We start from the raw sequence: 18,826 nt of genomic DNA on the forward strand, positions 1-18,826 counted from the left end.
AGTAGATTTCGTGCATGGTCGGTGGGGGTTGGAGGGTGTCCGAGGGCTGTGGGCCACCAGGAGTTATTCCAAGCGGATGTGGTAGGACCGAGGAGGAGGACTTCGGTCTTGTCTGCGTTCAGCTTTAGGCAGTTGTAGCTCATCCAGGTGGCGACTGCTGTCAACCCTTCGTGGGCATTTCTCTTGGCGGTGGTGGGGTCACTGGTGAGTGAGATGATTAGCTGGGTGTCGTCGGCGTAGGAGACAATGTTGAGGTTGTGTCGTCGGGCGATGGCGGCGGGAGGGGCCATGTAGGGTGGGGCTCAGCAAAGAGTCTTGGGGTACACTGCAGATGATTTTTGGAGGTGAAGGGTGAGAGTCTAACTTTCTGGGTTCTGCCGGTGAGGAAGGAGGGGATCCATTCCTGGGCTTTGTCGCATATGCCGGCATCGTGTAGTCGGTTGCGGAGGGTGAGGTGGGAGACAGTGTCGAATGCTGCTGTGAGTTCTAGGAGAATGAGGGCGGCGGTCTCTCCTCGGTCGAGTAGGGTGAGGATGTCGTCTGTGGTGGCGAGGAGGTCGGTCTCGGTGCTGTGGTTGCTCCTGAAACCGGATTGGGAGGGTTCCAGGGTGTGGTTGGCTTCGATGTAGTCAACGAGTTGCGCGTTGATGGACTTCTCGATGACTTTGGCCGCAAAGGGGAGCAAAGAGATTGGGCGGTAGTTCTTCGGATCATTGGGGTCAGCCGTGGGTTTTTTCAGTAGGGGTTTTAATTCTGCGTGCTTCCAATCATCTGGGAAGGTGCCGGTTTCGATGGAGCAATTGATGATGGTGTCACCTGCTTTGTTGAAAATGTGATGCAGGCATGGGTCCGAGGGTGCTCCAGAGTGGATCGATCTCATGATTCTGATGGTGTCCTCTGTGGTGAGGGGGCACCAGATGGTCAGTGGGGGGTAGGTGGTGGTGTATTTGGGTGAGGTATCGATGGGAGTTGGTCGGTAGGCGGTGGTATGTGAGTTCTGGGGCGCGAATCTGTCATAGATGTAGACAATCTTGCGGTGGAAGTACATTGCGAGGTTATCGCAGAGGTCCTGGGAGGGCGGGATGTCATTTGTGTCGCTGTTGGGATTGGAGAATTCCTTGATGACTGTGAATAGCTCCTTGCTGTTGTGGACGTTGGCATTGATTCTATCTTGGATGGCTGTCTTCTTGGTGGTTTTGATGAGGTGGTGGTGGGTAGTGATGGCTTCTCCCGGCTTCGTTGAGGATGAATGTTGGATCTTTAAAACTGTAATGGATCTTCGGGGGTTAGTGTTAGGATTTTTTAAGGGTGTATTGGGTGGGTTTTATTTTTAGATTAGGGGTTTGGGCTGCAATAGAGCTAAATGCCCTTTTAAGGGCAATGCCCATCCAAATGTCCTTTTCAGGGCAATGGGGAGCTTAGGTTTTTTTAGTTAGGGTTTTATTTGGGGTGTTGGTTGGGTGGTGGGTTTTACTGTTGGGGTGGTTGGTTGTATTTTTTTACAGGTAAAAGAGCTGATTTCTTTGGGGCAATGCCCCGCAAAAGGCCCTTTTAAGGGCTATTGGTAGTTTAGTTTAGGCTAGGTTTTTTTTGTTTTGTTTTGATAGGGCTATTAGATTAGGTGTAATTAGTTTAAAGATCTTGTAATTTGTTTTTATTTTCTGTAATTTAGTGTTTGTTTTTTGTAATTTAGCTAATTGTATTGAATTTAGTTAATTGTATTGAATTTAGTTAATTGTATTTACTTTAGGGAATTTATTTAATTGTAGGGTTAGGTTAGGTGTTAGTGTAAGACAGGTTAGGTTTTATTTTACAGGTCAATTTGTATTTATTTATCTAGGTAGTTATTAAATAGTTAATAACTATTTAGTAACTATTCTACCTAGTTAAAATAAATACAAACTTGCCTGTAAAATAAAAATAAAAACTAAGCTAGCTACAATGTAACTATTAGTTATATTGTAGCTTGCTTAGGGTTTATTTTACAGGTAAGTATTTAGTTTTAAATAGGAATTATTTAGTTATTAATAGTAGGTTTGATTTAGATTTAATTTAATTATATTTAAGTTAGAGGGGGTTAGGGTTAGACTTAGATTTAGGGGTTAATAAATATAGTATAGTGGTGGTGACGTTGGGGGCGGCAAATTAGGGGTTAATAATAATTAACTAGTGTTTGTGATGCAGGAGTGCGGCGGTTTAGGGGTTAATATGTTTATTATAGTGGCGGCGATGTCCGGAGCGGCAGATTAGGGGTTAATAAGAATAATGTAGGTGTCAGTGCGGCAAATTAGTGGTTAATAAGTGTAAGATTAGGGGTGTTTAGACTCGGGGTTCATGTTAGGGTGTTAGGTGTAAGCATAAAATGTGTTTCCCCATAGGAATCAATGGGGCTGCGTTACTGAGCTTTACGCTGCTTTATTGCAGGTGTTAGACTTTTTTTCAGCCGGCTCTCCCCATTGATGTCTATGGGGAAATCGTGCACAAGCACGTACAACCAGCTCAACGCTGACTTAAGCAGCGCTGGTATTGGAGTGCGGTATGGAGCACAATTTTGCTCTACGCTCACTTTTTGCCTTTTAACGCCGGGTTTCTGAAAACCTGTAATACCAGCGCTGTAGGTAAGTGAATGGTGACAGTAACGTGCAAGTTAGCACTGCACCCCTCATAACGCAAAACTCGTAATCTAGCCGAGTTTTTGTGTTTTTTATGCTGTACATTTGGGATTAGTCAAGGGCCCAAAAAAATTACTTTTTTAAGATCTGTATGTGACCCTCCAATTTCTGTAAATGTTAACTCTGCAGAAAACACACTTGCAGGTCACACTTTGTCTTAATAAGGGTTACATTCTTTTCTCAGGCTAAAAATGTAAATGTTCTGCCAATTTATGCATTGCTAAAAAGGGGCCTTATTTTCATCAAGCTGGATCAAGTAGCTGTGGTGGTTTTGCACAGAAAGCTTTTCAGGATCCTCTAGCCTAATAGGCTTTAGCATTTCAACAGCTGGTGAGTCTTTTCACTGAAGCCTTTGTATCAGTTAAAATGCATCAAGTGGCAATCATTTTTGTCTAGATAGTTCTATTTATCAAAATATAGCTTTCCTTTGTTGCCTTTATTGAGATAAAACATTAATTCTTTATTTTTCCCAATCCTAAGCATATGATGGCATTCTCTTTCTTTCCTGTTTCTCATGCTAAATTATACATCAACAACAGTAAGCTTTTCAGAGCTTGTTGTCACAAACTTTATGGCAAAACTCGAGTATGTCCACTGGAGGTCATTGAAATATAGTTGTTGTATTGTATCTTTTGCGTTGTGTAGGAGTCCTTAAAGGCTTCCAAATACCAACTGTGCAGTGATACTTATCAGATTTTAGGGAAAATGGTTCATATTGTTTAAGAGAAGCATTTCATATTTGTAGTGAGAGGGACGAGGAGTGTTAGAGCATTAAACTTACAGATGTTGGTATGTATTTTTATAACGCTATATGGATAATGCATAACAATAGTTGATGCTGCATCTTACTTACAAAATGGGTACAAAAACCCAGTAGTTAAAGTGAATGTAAAGTTTACTGAGAAAGTGCCCAGTTTTTAAAAATACTCATAAAAACAGGGGCACTTTCATTCAATAACCTTTATATTTAATTGTTTTAAAAAAAAAAAAATACTTACCTTTTTCCTTATGACAGCAGACCGGCATTCCTCCGCCCGCTTCTCATGCTGTACTTAGCATATCGATAACGAATCCGGCTTCTTCCAGTCATTGTGTCGCCTCACCAGCTGGACGCCTTGGGGTGCACGCAATGATTGGAGGAAGTTGGATTCTTCATTGCTGTGCTTACAGCGGGAGCAAGATCGCCAGTCTGCTGTCATAAGGAAAAAGTTACGTATTTAAAAAAAAACACTAGAGGACGTTAGTTTGTGTGTTTCATATAGATAACATTGAGCTCATGCACGTGAATTTACCGAGGAGTGAGCACTGATTGTCAAAATAACTGAAATAAGGGGGGAGTCTGTGTATTATTATAACTGTGTTGGTTGTGCATAACTGGAGAATGGGTAATTAAGGGAGTATCTATCTTTTAAAACAACAATAATTCTGGTGTTGACTGTCCCTTTAATTAATTAGATCTACTGGCTTTACTTTGATATCATTTTCCATTCAGTGCCTTAGCCATATTAAGAAGATTCAAGTGCTAACAGATTAACAGCTTGTCTCCTATTTGGCTTATATTGGCTACTTATACTCAGTGAAACAAAGTTGTTTTTTATTGCCATTGTAGTTTTCCTCCTCTGAGGCTTTTTCCTTTCTTAGATTCCAGAGGTTTCAAATGTTCCAAAGGTTTTGGTGAAGGACAGTACTTTTTTCAATAATTAGCTTTTGGGTAATTTTTTCTACTTTGAGAATAAGTTCCAAGTTTGTTCTATTAATTTTATTAAAGTGAAGGTCAATTTACATGTGAAAGTGCCCGTTTTCTTCTGTTAAGTGTGATCAGTCCACGGGTCATCATTACTTCTGGGATATTACTCCTCCCCAACAGGAAGTGCAAGAGGATTCACCCAGCAGAGCTGCATATAGCTCCTCCCCTCTACGTCACTCCCAGTCATTCTCTTGCACCCAACGACTAGATAGGATGTGTGAGAGGACTATGGTGATTATACTTAGTTTTATATCTTCAATCAAAAGTTTGTTATTTTAAAATAGCACCGGAGTGTGTTATTATCTCTCTGGCAGAGTTTGAAGAAGAATCTACCAGAGTTTTTGTTATGATTTTAGCCGGAGTAGTTAAGATCATATTGCTGTTTCTCGGCCATCTGAGGAGAGGTAAACTTCAGATCAGGGGACAGCGGGCAGATGAATCTGCATAGAGGTATGTAGCAGTTTTTATTTTCTGACAATGGAATTGATGAGAAAATCCTGCCATACCGATATAATGTCATGTATGTATACTTTACACTTCAGTATTCTGGGGAATGGTACTTCACTAGAATTACACTGTAAGAAATACATAAAGCTGTTTAATAACTAGAGATTATGTTTAACGTTTTTGCTGGAATGTAAAATCGTTTTCATTTACTGAGGTACTGAGTGAATAAATGTTTGGGCACTATTTTTCCACTTGGCAGTTGCTTAATCTGTTTTCTGACAGTTTCTGTTCTCCCTCACTGCTGTGTGTGAGGGGGAGGGGCCGTTTTTTGGCGCTTTTACTACACATCAAATATTTCAGTCAGCAACTCATTGTATTCCCTGCATGATCCGGTTCATCTCTACAGAGCTCAGGGGTCTTCAAAACTTATTTTGAGGGAGGTAATTTCTCTCAGCAGAGCTGTGAGAATTATAGTTTGACTGAGATAAAAAACGTTTATTCTGTAATTTGTTTCCTGCTTTCAGAATTTGTTATCTTTGCTAATGGGATTAAACCTTTGCTAAAGTTGTGTTATTTACAAGGATTGAGGCTATAACTGTTTCAATTTATTAATTTTCAACTGTCATAGATCTTCTGTGCTTCTTAAAGGCACAGTACGTTTTAATATTATTCTAATTGAATTGTATTTCCAAGTTACAAGTTTATTTGCTAGTGTGTTAAACATGTCTGATTCAGAGGATGATACCTGTGTCATTTGTTGCAATGCCAAAGTGGAGCCCAATAGAAATTTATGTACTAACTGTATTGATGCTACTTTAAATAAAAGTCAATCTGTACAAATTGAACAAATTTCACCAAACAACGAGGGGAGAGTTATGCCGACTAACTCGCCTCACGTGTCAGTACCTACATCTCCCGCTCAGAGGGAGGTGCGTGATATTGTAGCACCGAGTACATCTGGGCGGCCATTACAAATCACATTACAGGATATGGCTACTGTTATGACTGAGGTTTTGGCTAAATTACCAGAGCTAAGAGGTAAGCGTGATCACTCTGGGGTGAGAACAGAGTGCGCTGATAATATTAGGGCCATGTCAGACACTGCGTCACAGGTGGCAGAACATGAGGACGGAGAGCTTCATTCTGTGGGTGACGGTTCTGATCCAAACAGACTGGATTCAGATATTTCAAATTTTAAATTTAAACTGGAAAACCTCCGTGTATTACTAGGGGAGGTGTTAGCGGCTCTGAATGATTGTAACACAGTTGCAATACCAGAGAAAATGTGTAGGTTGGATAAATATTTTGCGGTACCGACGAGTACTGAGGTTTTTCCTATACCTAAGAGACTTACTGAAATTGTTACTAAGGAGTGGAATAGACCCGGTGTGCCGTTCTCACCCCCTCTGATATTTAGAAAAATGTTTCCAATAGACGCCACCACAAGGGACTTATGGCAAACGGTCCCTAAGGTGGAGGGAGCAGTTTCTACCTTAGCTAAGCGTACCACTATCCCGGTGGAGGATAGCTGTGCTTTTTCAGATCCAATGGATAAAAAATTAGAGGGTTACCTTAAGAAAATGTTTGTTCAACAAGGTTTTATATTGCAACCCCTTGCATGCATTGCGCCGATCACGGCTGCAGCTGCATTCTGGATTGAGTCTCTGGAAGAGAACATTGGTTCAGCTACTCTGGACGACATTACGGACAGGCTTAGAGTCCTTAAACTAGCTAATTCATTCATTTCGGAGGCCGTAGTACATCTTACTAAACTTACGGCGAAGAATTCAGGATTCGCCATTCAGGCACGCAGGGCGCTGTGGCTAAAATCCTGGTCAGCTGATGTTACTTCTAAGTCTAAATTGCTTAATATACCTTTCAAAGGGCAGACCTTATTCGGGCCCGGGTTGAAAGAGATTATCGCTGACATTACAGGAGGTAAAGGCCATGCCCTGCCTCAGGACAAAGCCAAAGCCAAGACTAGACAGTCTAATTTTTGTTCCTTTCGTAATTTCAAAGCAGGAGCAGCATCAACTTCCTCTGCACCAAAACAGGAAGGAGCTGTTGCTCGCTACAGACAAGGCTGGAAACCTAACCAGTCCTGGAACAAGGGCAAGCAGACTAGGAAACCTGCTGCTGCCCCTAAAACAGCATGAATTGAGGGCCCCCGATCTGGGATCGGATCTAGTGGGGGGCAGACTTTCTCTCTTCGCCCAGGCTTGGGCAAGAGATGTTCAGGATCCCTGGGCGCTAGAGATAATATCTCAGGGATACCTTCTGGACTTCAAATACTCTCCTCCAAGAGAGAGATTTCATCTGTCAAGATTGTCAACAATCCAGACAAAGAAAGAGGCGTTTCTACGCTGCGTACAAGAGCTCTTGTTAATGGGAGTAATCCATCCAGTTCCACGATCGGAACAGGGACAGGGGTTTTACTCAAATCTGTTTGTGGTTCCCAAAAAAGAGGGAATTTTCAGACCAATCCTGGACTTAAAGATCCTAAACAAATTCCTAAGAGTTCCATCGTTCAAGATGGAGACTATTCGGACAATTTACCTATGATCCAAGAGGGTCAGTACATGACCACTGTAGATTTAAAAGATGCTTACCTTCACATACCGATTCACAAAGATCATTATCAGTACCTAAGGTTTGCCTTCCTAGACAGGCATTACCAGTTTGTGGCTCTTCCATTCGGATTGGCTACAGCTCCAAGAATCTTCACAAAGGTTCTGGGTGCTCTTCTGGCGGTACTAAGACCGCGGGGAATCTCGGTAGCTCCATACCTAGACGACATTCTGATACAAGCTTCAAGCTTTCAAACTGCCAAGTCTCATACAGAGTTAGTGCTGGCATTTCTAAGGTCACATGGATGGAAGGTGAACGAAAAGAAAAGTTCACTTGTTCCACTCACAAGAGTTCCCTTCCTGGGGACTCTTATAGATTCTGTAGAAATGAAGATTTACCTGACAGAGGACAGGCTAACAAGACTTCAAAGTGCTTGCCGCACCCTTCATTCCATTCAACACCCGTCAGTGGCTCAATGCATGGAGGTAATCGGCTTAATGGTAGCGGCAATGGACATAGTACCCTTTGCACGCTTACACCTCAGACCACTGCAACTGTGCATGCTAAGTCAGTGGAATGGGGATTACTCAGACTTATCCCCTTCTCTGAATCTGGATCAAGAGACCAGAAATTCTCTTCTATGGTGGCTTTCTCGGTCACATCTGTCCAGGGGGATGCCATTCAGCAGACCAGACTGGACAATTGTAACAACAGACGCCAGCCTTCTAGGTTGGGGTGCCGTCTGGAATTCTCTGAAGGCTCAGGGACAATGGAGTCAGGAGGAGAGTCTCCTGCCAATAAACATTCTGGAATTGAGAGCAGTTCTCAATGCCCTCCTGGCTTGGCCCCAGTTGACAACTCGGGGGTTCATCAGGTTTCAGTCGGACAACATCACGACTGTAGCTTACATCAACCATCAGGGAGGGACAAGAAGCTCCCTAGCTATGATGGAAGTATCAAAGATAATTTGCTGGGCAGAGTCTCACTCTTGCCACCTGTCAGCAATCCACATCCCGGGAGTGGAGAACTGGGAGGCGGATTTCTTAAGTCGTCAGACTTTTCATCCGGGGGAGTGGGAACTTCATCCGGAGGTCTTTGCCCAAATACTTCGACGTTGGGGCAAACCAGAGATAGATCTCATGGCGTCTCGACAGAACGCCAAGCTTCCTCGTTACGGGTCCAGATCCAGGGATCCAGGAGCAGTCCTGATAGATGCTCTGACAGCACCTTGGGACTTCAGGATGGCTTACGTGTTTCCACCCTTCCCGTTACTTCCTCGATTGATTGCCAGAATCAAACAAGAGAGAGCATCAGTGATTCTAATAGCACCTGCGTGGCCACGCAGGACTTGGTATGCAGACCTGGTGGACTTGTCATCCTGTCCACCTTGGTCTCTACCTCTGAAACAGGACCTTCTGATACAGGGTCCCTTCAAACATCAAAATCTAACTTCTCTGAAGCTGACTGCTTGGAAATTGAACGCTTGATTTTATCAAGACGTGGGTTTTCTGAGTCAGTTATTGATACCTTAATACAGGCTAGGAAACCTGTTACCAGAAAGATTTACCATAAGATATGGCGTAAATACCTATATTGGTGTGAATCCAAAGGTTACTCTTGGAGTAAGGTTAGGATTCCTAGGATATTGTCTTTTCTACAAGAAGGTTTAGAAAAGGGTTTATCTGCTAGTTCATTAAAGGGACAGATCTCAACTCTGTCCATTCTGTTACACAAACGTCTGTCAGAAGTTCCTGACGTCCAGGCTTTTTGTCAGGCTTTGGCCAGGATTAAGCCTGTGTTTAAAACTGTTGCTCCACCATGGAGTTTAAACCTTGTTCTTAATGTTTTACAGGGCGTTCCGTTTGAACCCCTTCATTCCATTGATATAAAGTTGTTATCTTGGAAAGTTCTATTTTTAATGGCTATTTCCTCGGCTCGAAGAGTCTCTGAATTATCAGCCTTACATTGTGATTCTCCTTATTTGATTTTTCATTCGGATAAGGTAGTCCTGCGTACTAAACCTGGGTTCTTACCTAAGGTAGTTACTAACAGGAATATCAATCAAGAGATTGTTGTTCCTTCTTTATGCCCAAATCCTTCTTCAAAGAAGGAACGTCTACTGCACAACCTGGATGTAGTCCGTGCTCTAAAATTTTACTTACAGGCAACTAAGGAATTTCGACAAACGTCTTCTCTGTTTGTCATTTACTCTGGGCAGAGGAGAGGTCAAAAAGCTTCCGCTACCTCTCTTTCTTTTTGGCTTCGTAGCATAATTCGTTTAGCTTATGAGACTGCTGGACAGCAGCCTCCTGAAAGAATTACAGCTCATTCTACTAGAGCTGTGGCTTCCACTTGGGCCTTCAAGAATGAACAGATTTGCAAGGCTGCAACTTGGTCTTCGCTTCATACTTTTTCCAAATTTTCCAAATTTGACACTTTTGCTTCATCGGAGGCTATTTTTGGGAGAAAGGTTCTTCAGGCAGTGGTTCCTTCTGTATAAAGAGCCTGCCTATCCCTCCCGTCATCCGTGTACTTTTGCTTTGGTATTGGTATCCCAGAAGTAATGATGACCCGTGGACTGATCACACTTAACAGAAGAAAACATAATTTATGCTTACCTGATAAATTCCTTTCTTCTGTAGTGTGATCAGTCCACGGCCCGCCCTGTTTTTAAGGCAGGTAAATATTTTTTAATTTATACTCCAGTCACCACTTCACCCTTGGCTTTTCCTTTCTCGTTGGTCCTTGGTCGAATGACTGGGAGTGACGTAGAGGGGAGGAGCTATATGCAGCTCTGCTGGGTGAATCCTCTTGCACTTCCTGTTGGGGAGGAGTAATATCCCAGAAGTAATGATGACCCGTGGACTGATCACACTACAGAAGAAAGGAATTTATCAGGTAAGCATAAATTATGTTTTTTTTAAAAAAAAAACTATTAAAAACAGGGGCCCTTTCATTTATGAAAATTGACATTTCAGCCGTTTATTTTAAAATGTACTTACCTTTTCTTCTTGAAGCCGCTCCAGTTCTTCACCTGACCGTTGCAAACCTCTTCATACGTCAGCAATGACGATTCCGGCAACCTCCAATCATGGCTTCCCCCCCGGGGTAATCATTGCCTGATGCCTGATTGGAGGAAGCCGGTTTCGTCATTGCTGGGTAAGTAAACCAGGAAGAAGCAGGCGGGGCATCGTTTCAGAACTGCAATCCGGCATTTCAGAAGAACAAGGTAAGTATTTTTAATATACGGTGATATGTCAATTTTCATGAATGAAAGTGCCCCTGTTTTTAATAGTTTTTTTTAAAAACCGGGCACTTTCACATGAAAATTGACCTTCACTTTAATGAAGAAGGCCACAAATATGGATGTGCAATATTTATATTACTTTGTGGTGGTTCCCTTATTTGTGCTCTGCTCTGTAACTGATAAATACTAACATCCATGTTCTTATTGAACCAGATCAGTTCAGGTTCCCTGTGACAACATCCTGTTTATTTACAGCCTCTATCTCACATCAGCCTCCCAGCTTTTCAAAATGCAAGCAAGACCATGTGGAGAAACGTATGTAATATCTGTTCTGTTCTGGAACTATTTCTAACTCGCTTTGGAATATCCCAGCTTACCTCCAGAAAAGGGAAACACTCATTTCCCTGTCTCTAAATTTACACGCTGCCATACATTTTCAAAACTGTATTTGCTCGCTTCATTTGTAAACATTTCTGCATCTTAAACTGAGTGTGCTCAAGTGCATTATTCTTCTTTTATTTGTTTGTTAATCTAAGTAATGTCAGTGTCTTATTTTGATCTGTCCCACTGAATACCTCTACATAAAATAGATAATAATAAGAACCCTAATGAAGGTTGTGTGTGCAAAGGACACTTTACATTTCTTATTTGGTTTATTCAGTTTTTAAAGAGGTTGCAGTAGCAGCTCAATCTGAAATATCCACAGAGTGTTGAGAGCATTTTGGAATAATTAAGGGACTCGTAGGTCTGTTTTCCTTTATCTTCATGATTTTAAGAGTTGTGTTAATTTCTCTAAAGTCATTGGGAGTCTTTTCTTACTCAGTATGACAATGTGATGACAGTGGCTTACATCCACAATCCACAAACAAGTGCAAAGCAAGTGTATGAATTCTCTGTTGGGCAAAATTCCATATCAGTGATATTTCAGCCTTTCACATTCTTGGTCTTCATATGTAGGAGGCAGGTTTTATAGGTTACTAAAATATTTTTTTCAGGGTGTGAAATATCATGATTTTTTTTTATATGAAAATTTACCATAATTTGTGGAATTCAGAAAAAGATTTATGATAAGAGAAAAATGCAACATTATGAGGTATTATACCAGAAACGTATTGTTGTGCATGTTCCCTAAATGCAGTGGCATTTGCTTAGTGAGTCACATAGTTTTGTTATCCAAAAGTAGATTAAATAAAAGAGCACCTTTCTGTCCACAGTGTAGTCCCAAAGGTATTTCCTTTTGCATCTGGTCCTTTGAACTGAACAGAAATATTGATTACTTCTTTACGTTCCTGAGTTTTTTGTCAAAGACCTGTTTACCAAGCAATGACTCTGTTGACTGGGTTTGTAAGGTCCTGAATATTATTATTATTATTATTATTATATATCCTTTTTAAAACTATGTGGAGGCAAAAAGTGAGATTAAAATATTATGTAGAGAGAATAGCTCATTGTTTAATACATTAACAAATCCAACTAGTCAAGACTTTTTTTCCCCACTGAAAACCTCTAGAAACATTGTTTCCAATGCAGAAAATTATTCTGGGTAATATATGCAAATGAGTTTGCTGCAAAAGCAACTTTGGGGCTCCTGAAACACCAGAAACAATAGTTAGGTATCCGCTCCCCCCCCCCTCCTCTCCTCTCTCTTTCTCTCCTCTCTCTTTCTCTCCTCTCTCATTCTTTAAACTGGTTCCGAAACAGCACTACACAAGGTGTTTCCCAAACAGCAAAGAGCTGTGTGATATTGGGTAAGAAATTAACTGTAATGTTATTTTTTGTTTTAAAAGTTCCATACACTAGATTTCTGCATAAGGGGGATTCTAAGGGCCCTATTTAACAAGCTGTAAAAGCATCTTCGGGGCTCCAGCGTTTCAGGCTCATTTGAAACAATAGTTATGTAGCAGTGGTCTTAAGACTGCTGCTGCTTAACCTATCCGCCATCTAAAGTGTGGCGGAGAGAAATCATCCCAATCCGATTGCTTGTGGCCGATTGGTTAATTAATTTTAAATGCAGGCAGCGTATGCTGCTTTCTTGCATCGAGGTTCACACGACCTTTAATAAATTGAGTTCTGAAACTTTGAAATAGGACTGCCACTAACAGCTTTTCTAAATGCTAAATCTCGTATTTGATAGTTGTAGTAGTAGTCTCTCTCTCTCTTTTGTCAATTTTGAGTACATGTTCTGTCTGTCACTTCTAATATAGGAAACATATCTTGTATTATACTGCACTGAATACATTTCTTTATTAAAATAGGAAAAAAGTGGAATAAATTTAGCCCTTTAAGGTAGTAATGAAACATATGGTGCTGTAGTCACAAGTGTAGTTGCCATATCCGTCATTTGAAGAGTGCTAGTGAATAGGATTCAACTGATGAAAGCCACTCTTAGACGTTCCCCTATGACTCACTAGCTAGATATCTGGCAGATTGTAGTACCGATTATTGTACAAGTTGCTTTGAAATGTGTTTGTATTCAAAAGACCATAGGGACATTTAAAAATGGAATCACAGTTTGTTGCAACCTTACTGTTCCTTTAGAATACAGTCAATTGCAAACACATTATTACAAAATGGTCCAGTGTATAGTGTCTTGGGTATTGTCTGCATAATTTTATTAATACAGTAGCAAATTGCATGAGACACTTTATAAGCCTACTGCAGGGGGAAAAAAATCCAGTACATAGTACAATAACAGACTAAGATAAAATGCCTAAATGGAATTTTAGTAAAATGTGACCTTTTGGCCATAAGTAGATGGTAGACATCATTAGTATTTCATAATAGTGTAGTCTTTTATATAAGTAGATGGTAGATACATCACTAGTATTTCCTAATAGTAAAGTCTGTTATATCTAAGAAAAGAAAAATGAGGCATGATATTTTAATGTTATATCCCTACAGTTTATTTCTACTGCCAGCTTATTACCATTGGCACTATAAAAAAAAGTTTCTTAAACATTTAAAGTGATGGAAAACTCCCCTCTTTAAAATCAGATCCAAAATGTTATCGATATTTTAGACAGAGTTTCATTCATCAGTTGTAAGAAAGATGCTCTGTAACTTAATTTTCTTTGCAATGGCATGGAGAGTCCACAAGTCCATTCAATTACTAGTGGGAATTCAACTCCTTGCCACCAGGTGGAGGCAAAGAACACCCCAGCAAAGCTTCAAGTATCCTCTCACTGCCCACAATCCCCTGCCATTCTTTGCCTGCGTTACCTTTGTAGGTGATGTGCGAAGAAGGTGTCTGAAGAAATCAAGTTGTTAATCCTTTAATGGGTACCTTTCCCTGCAAACAAGGATTGGGGTTATGCTGTGTCCATGTAATTCTCTTTAGTAAGAGTAATGGTGGCCTTTAGCAGTTGGAAGACGGTGAGGTGGTCTTTGCTTACCTTCCAACATTTCTGCTACCCCTATAGGTCTATGTCAGTGAGGATTCTGTCACACCTGTTTGCTGTACCTGCTCTACAGCAGATCCTCAGGTAAGTGCTTTTACCTTCTAGGTGAGAAGGATGCAGCACTTAGGAGTTCTTTTTTTTTTTTAACGTAATTTTTATTGAGGTTAACAAGGAGAAAGTACAAACAGTATAAATCATCAATGAACTTTAATGCAAGTTACAGAGCCATGTAATGTCGATTCGCAGAGATACATAACTTGCGGGCACAGTAGGTTATGCAAGCATCACAACAATGTCAAGCAGCCATACATATGAGACACAGATACAGTATATCTTGCAGACACAATTCAAAGGCACAGAAACTAGACTCAATATATTAACTGCAGCATGAAGATATACAAAAACAAATAGACCAGAACGGCCTAAAACCTCATCCCCCCCCCCCCCCCTTATTTATCAAGGATTCATATTCTGGCTCGAGGAACCCCCTGAAAATATAAAAGTGACAGTGAGGCTTACCCCAACCACATTATAGCGGCCTCACATGGACCAGGGCTGTTAAATATCAATAAGGAGTAAATGTTGAGGTATATAGAAGGAGGGCCCTCTGGGTCCCCACACATTGGTTCAATTCTATAGATAAAAACTGGTATTGAAATTACAGAAAGAAGACATTCCCCATGTATATATGATATTAAGACCATAAAAATATGTTCCCAAATAATAGGTAGCATCCACCCTTGGCCTACTTAAAATATTGCTCCACTAGAAACAGAAAATTATGGGATTGGAACATTTTTAAGATCACACTAAGAATGTGGTACTATGACATGGCGTCTATGGGAACACTAATATTTGAGATGGGCAGAGACTACCTAACTTCTGCCTAAAGTTGCGGAGGGCAAAAGGTCACCCCTCTCCGCGATGAGCTAAATTTGTAAGTGGGAGGGGGGGGTACTGAATCAATGTGTGGCCTACCACCATCAGCTGAAGTATGTACACTAAGTATATTGTGAAAAATATATAACTTGGTGAATACAGTCAAAATTTGAGAGATATAGATCCATATTACAGACTGTTATCAAAAGTGCCTAAAATCCCCCGAAAAGGTATAAATAAGTAAAAGGAGAACATACACCAGCTGGGAGTTAATAGCCTTGTATGAACCTTTAGCTATAAGGATATAAAGGGGGTATAAAGTGAAGACTATAGCGTCTGGGCCTCACGGAGACCCAGGATAGATTCATTTAGATAGCTATCTGTTAGGTACTCCTTATGAATCCAGGGGATAGGCAATGTGCTACCAAATATTAACAGGAGGGAATATAGTTCCAAAATAATATATAACATCAGAGGGTATAAGGAAGTTTGGAAAAGGTCTATGTCCAGTGTACATATTGTTGCAGTATTGAGCACACTTAGAAACATAGAGAAACTTGTATAAATCTATCAAGAGTAATACATACGTGTGCGCAACATTAATCTAAATACTGTTAGAGGTATAACATAGCAATGCAGCAATCCCTCATTGCTTACTATATATATCCCCCTCGAAGTTTAAATCTACTTTTGGACTTCTGCAGATATTGGAACATTCTTATAAAATATATTAGACACAGGACTATCATACAATTAGGCAGAGGGAAGAGAGAAACAAAATAAAGAATAACAGAAATAAACTCTTTTTTTTGCATCAGATTAAACAGGTAGCCATAGATAAAAATGTCCCTGCTTGAAATTCTCAACCTACACCTGATCTATGGGAACAAAGGCAATGAAAAAAGAATGTTGGCCTCCAATCCGTGCATAGTGAGAGGAAGCAGGCAAGGTAGAAGATCAAGGGCACACCAAGGCAGCTCATATTGGCTTGTTTTTGCATGATAGTGACCCCAACTTGTGGGGCATTGCCAGCCAATGGTGCACACTGTAAACCTCCTGGTACTTTTTCAGTTACTCTAGATAGGCACGGGCCACACTCCGGGGAGCTGGCCGCACTCCCCCAAGCGCCAACCCACAGCCCAGTTTGAGCATATCCATCTCCTGTACGGGCCTGCAGAATCACGGCAACTCCACCACCACCCACGTTATCATCCTGTGCTCTTGAGGCTGTTGCTACCACCGCTGGGCCGCATTGAGTCCAGCATTGGACACTGGACTCCATTAATTTGTTTATTTTGGTCACGTTTTATTTTTGCCACTTCTATTGTGCTATTTTTGTTTGTCACAAACATCACAGGATTGGCTATTAACCCACTTTTTGTATCTCAGTCTCACTTTGGTTATTAACCAACATTTGCATTGAACATCTGCTTTGTTTATTTTATTTGTTGCTGTGCTCATATTTTGATATATTTTGATATATCATCATTCGGTATAGGACGTGTACTACAATTCTATAGACATATCATGGATCCATGTAGGTTTTAGACATTGTTTATGTGCGTAATTGTATTTTATTATTGTGTATAATATATTTGACATATTAAATTTATATTGCTTTTAGTTATTTTAGCTTTTTTAGCTTTTAGCTCTCACTCTCTCACCCATTTTTATATGATACCTCCAGTCCGCTAGGGGACTACTGTTAGTGAGCTTAAGGCGTTTTTACTAGCGCTCGGTTTACTACCTCTCTCTTTTACGGAAAGAAAACATAATTTATACTTACCTGATAAAAAAAATTCTATCCTGGCATGGAAAGTCCACGACCCACCCTTATTTTAAGACGGCTTTTTGTCATTTTCTAAACCTTAGGCAGCTCTATACCCTTTGTGTCTTCTTCTCTTTCCATAATTCCTCTACTGAATGACTGGGGATTGTGGATAGTGGGAGGTTACTTGAAGCTTTGCTGGGGTGTTCTTTGCCCCCACCTGGTGGCCAGGAGTTGAATTCTCACTAGTAACTGAATGGATTTGTGGACTCTCTACAACAGGAAAGAATAGAATTTATCAGGTAAGTATAAATTATGTTTTTAACATACTGTAGATATAAAATTCAAATCCCCAGCGCTCCACTGCCCACTTCAAAAGTCAATTTTTCTGTGAGCTAATGGTTTCAAATTGTTCTCCAATCAGCACTCTAGCTACAACAAAAGTGCCATATGGAGAGAGCGCTGATTGGAAAAACCTTTAGCTCACAGAAAAATTTACTTTTTAAGTGGGCAGCGGAGTGCGGGGAACTTTCATTTTATATCTATATTAAAAAGCAAGTTATAGTGCATCTTCCTTACAACTGATGAATGAAACTCTATCTGAAATGTAACTAACATTCCGAATCTGATTTTAAAGAGGGGAGTGTTTACCATCACTTTAAAGGGTTTACACAATTACTGCAAGTAATCTTCATAGCTACTAAGCACTCAGTATTTTATTGTAGTTTTGTAGGTATGTTAGGAGTTGGTGACTGATGATATTGTCTGCCTTCTGTTGAATTGTCCATCGGGAATATTGTATCTCTCCAGATTATTTGTTGCCATAGGGACAAGTACTCATGCATCCATTTTCACTGATTTCACTTTTAGGCTGCAGCTCTTTACACAAAGTGTACTCTAGAAAACTATTTGCTTATTTACTGTGTACTCAATGCTGTAAGCATCCTTAGCTTACCTGGACTTTCAGTGCATCTCTGGCACAAAACAATTCAAGGACCTGTAAGCTTATAAGCCTTTCTGTCATGTAGTGAAGGCTCATTACACTCTATATAATAATCAACTGGCAGGACCATCAACCACTTTAGTTTAGTCTATTGGATTTATTTTGTTGCAAGTACTGGATTACCGGTGTACTGAGGACTATCAACATAAGCATAAGTAGAAGAGCATGAAAATACATTAAAAAAACAAAACTATTAAAGGGACACTCAAGTCAAAATTAAACTTTCATGATTCAGATAGAGAATGCAATTTTAAACAACTTTCCAATTTACTTTCATTAACAAAATGTGCACATTCTATTTACACTTTTTGAGTCACCAACTCCTACTGAGCATGTGCAATAATTCACAGAATATACGTATATGCATTTGTGATTGGCTGATGGCTGTCACATGATATAGTAGGAGTGGAAATAGACATAACTTTCAAACTTGTCAGACAAAATCTATTAATTTGAAATTCAGACCAACTGCTATTGCATTGTCTTGCATTTGTTTATTATGCAAATCTACTGTATTTACTGGTCCTTTAAACATATGTGTTAAAGGGACAGTCTAGTCAAAATAACTTTCATGATTCAGATAGGGCATACTTTAAGAGGGCACTGATTAGCTAAAAATCAAGTCTGTCAAAAGAACTGAAATAAGGGGGCGGTCTGCAACGGCTTAGATACAAGGAAACCACAGAGGTAAAAAGTATATCAATATAACGGTGTTGGTTATGCAAAACTGGGGAATGGGTAATAAAGGGATTATCTTTTTAAACAATAAAAATTCTGAAGTATACTGTCCCTTTTAATACATTTTAAATTTAAAACTGCAGTGCAAACCTTAAATATTTCAAACGCTTTCATTTAGTATTTTAGGACAAAAATAACATATTGATTTGTTCTGCCTTCATATGCATAATATGATATTGTATTTACCATGCCTGTATTACAACATATAGCAGCACTTTTGATTAGTCAGAGATTTACCATCTACCAGGATGTGAGTGGGTTTCACTACTTGCATCATGAACTGACTGGAGCTCCATCCCCGTGTAGGCAGTTTGAACACTTCACTGTCTGACAACCAAGTGACTGTCTTAAAGTTGTCC

At 40.2% G+C, this 18,826-nt stretch overlaps 1 protein-coding gene across 2 annotated transcripts in view; it reads left to right on the forward strand.

Annotated features, from left to right (window-relative positions):
• Positions 1–18,826, forward strand: part of KIDINS220 (kinase D interacting substrate 220) — a 404,332-nt gene that overhangs the window by 268,469 nt on the left and 117,037 nt on the right. The gene's annotated exons all lie outside the window — the stretch shown is intronic.

This window comes from Bombina bombina, chromosome 4, assembly GCF_027579735.1.
Source record: "Bombina bombina isolate aBomBom1 chromosome 4, aBomBom1.pri, whole genome shotgun sequence".
Lineage (NCBI taxonomy): Eukaryota > Metazoa > Chordata > Amphibia > Anura > Bombinatoridae > Bombina > Bombina bombina.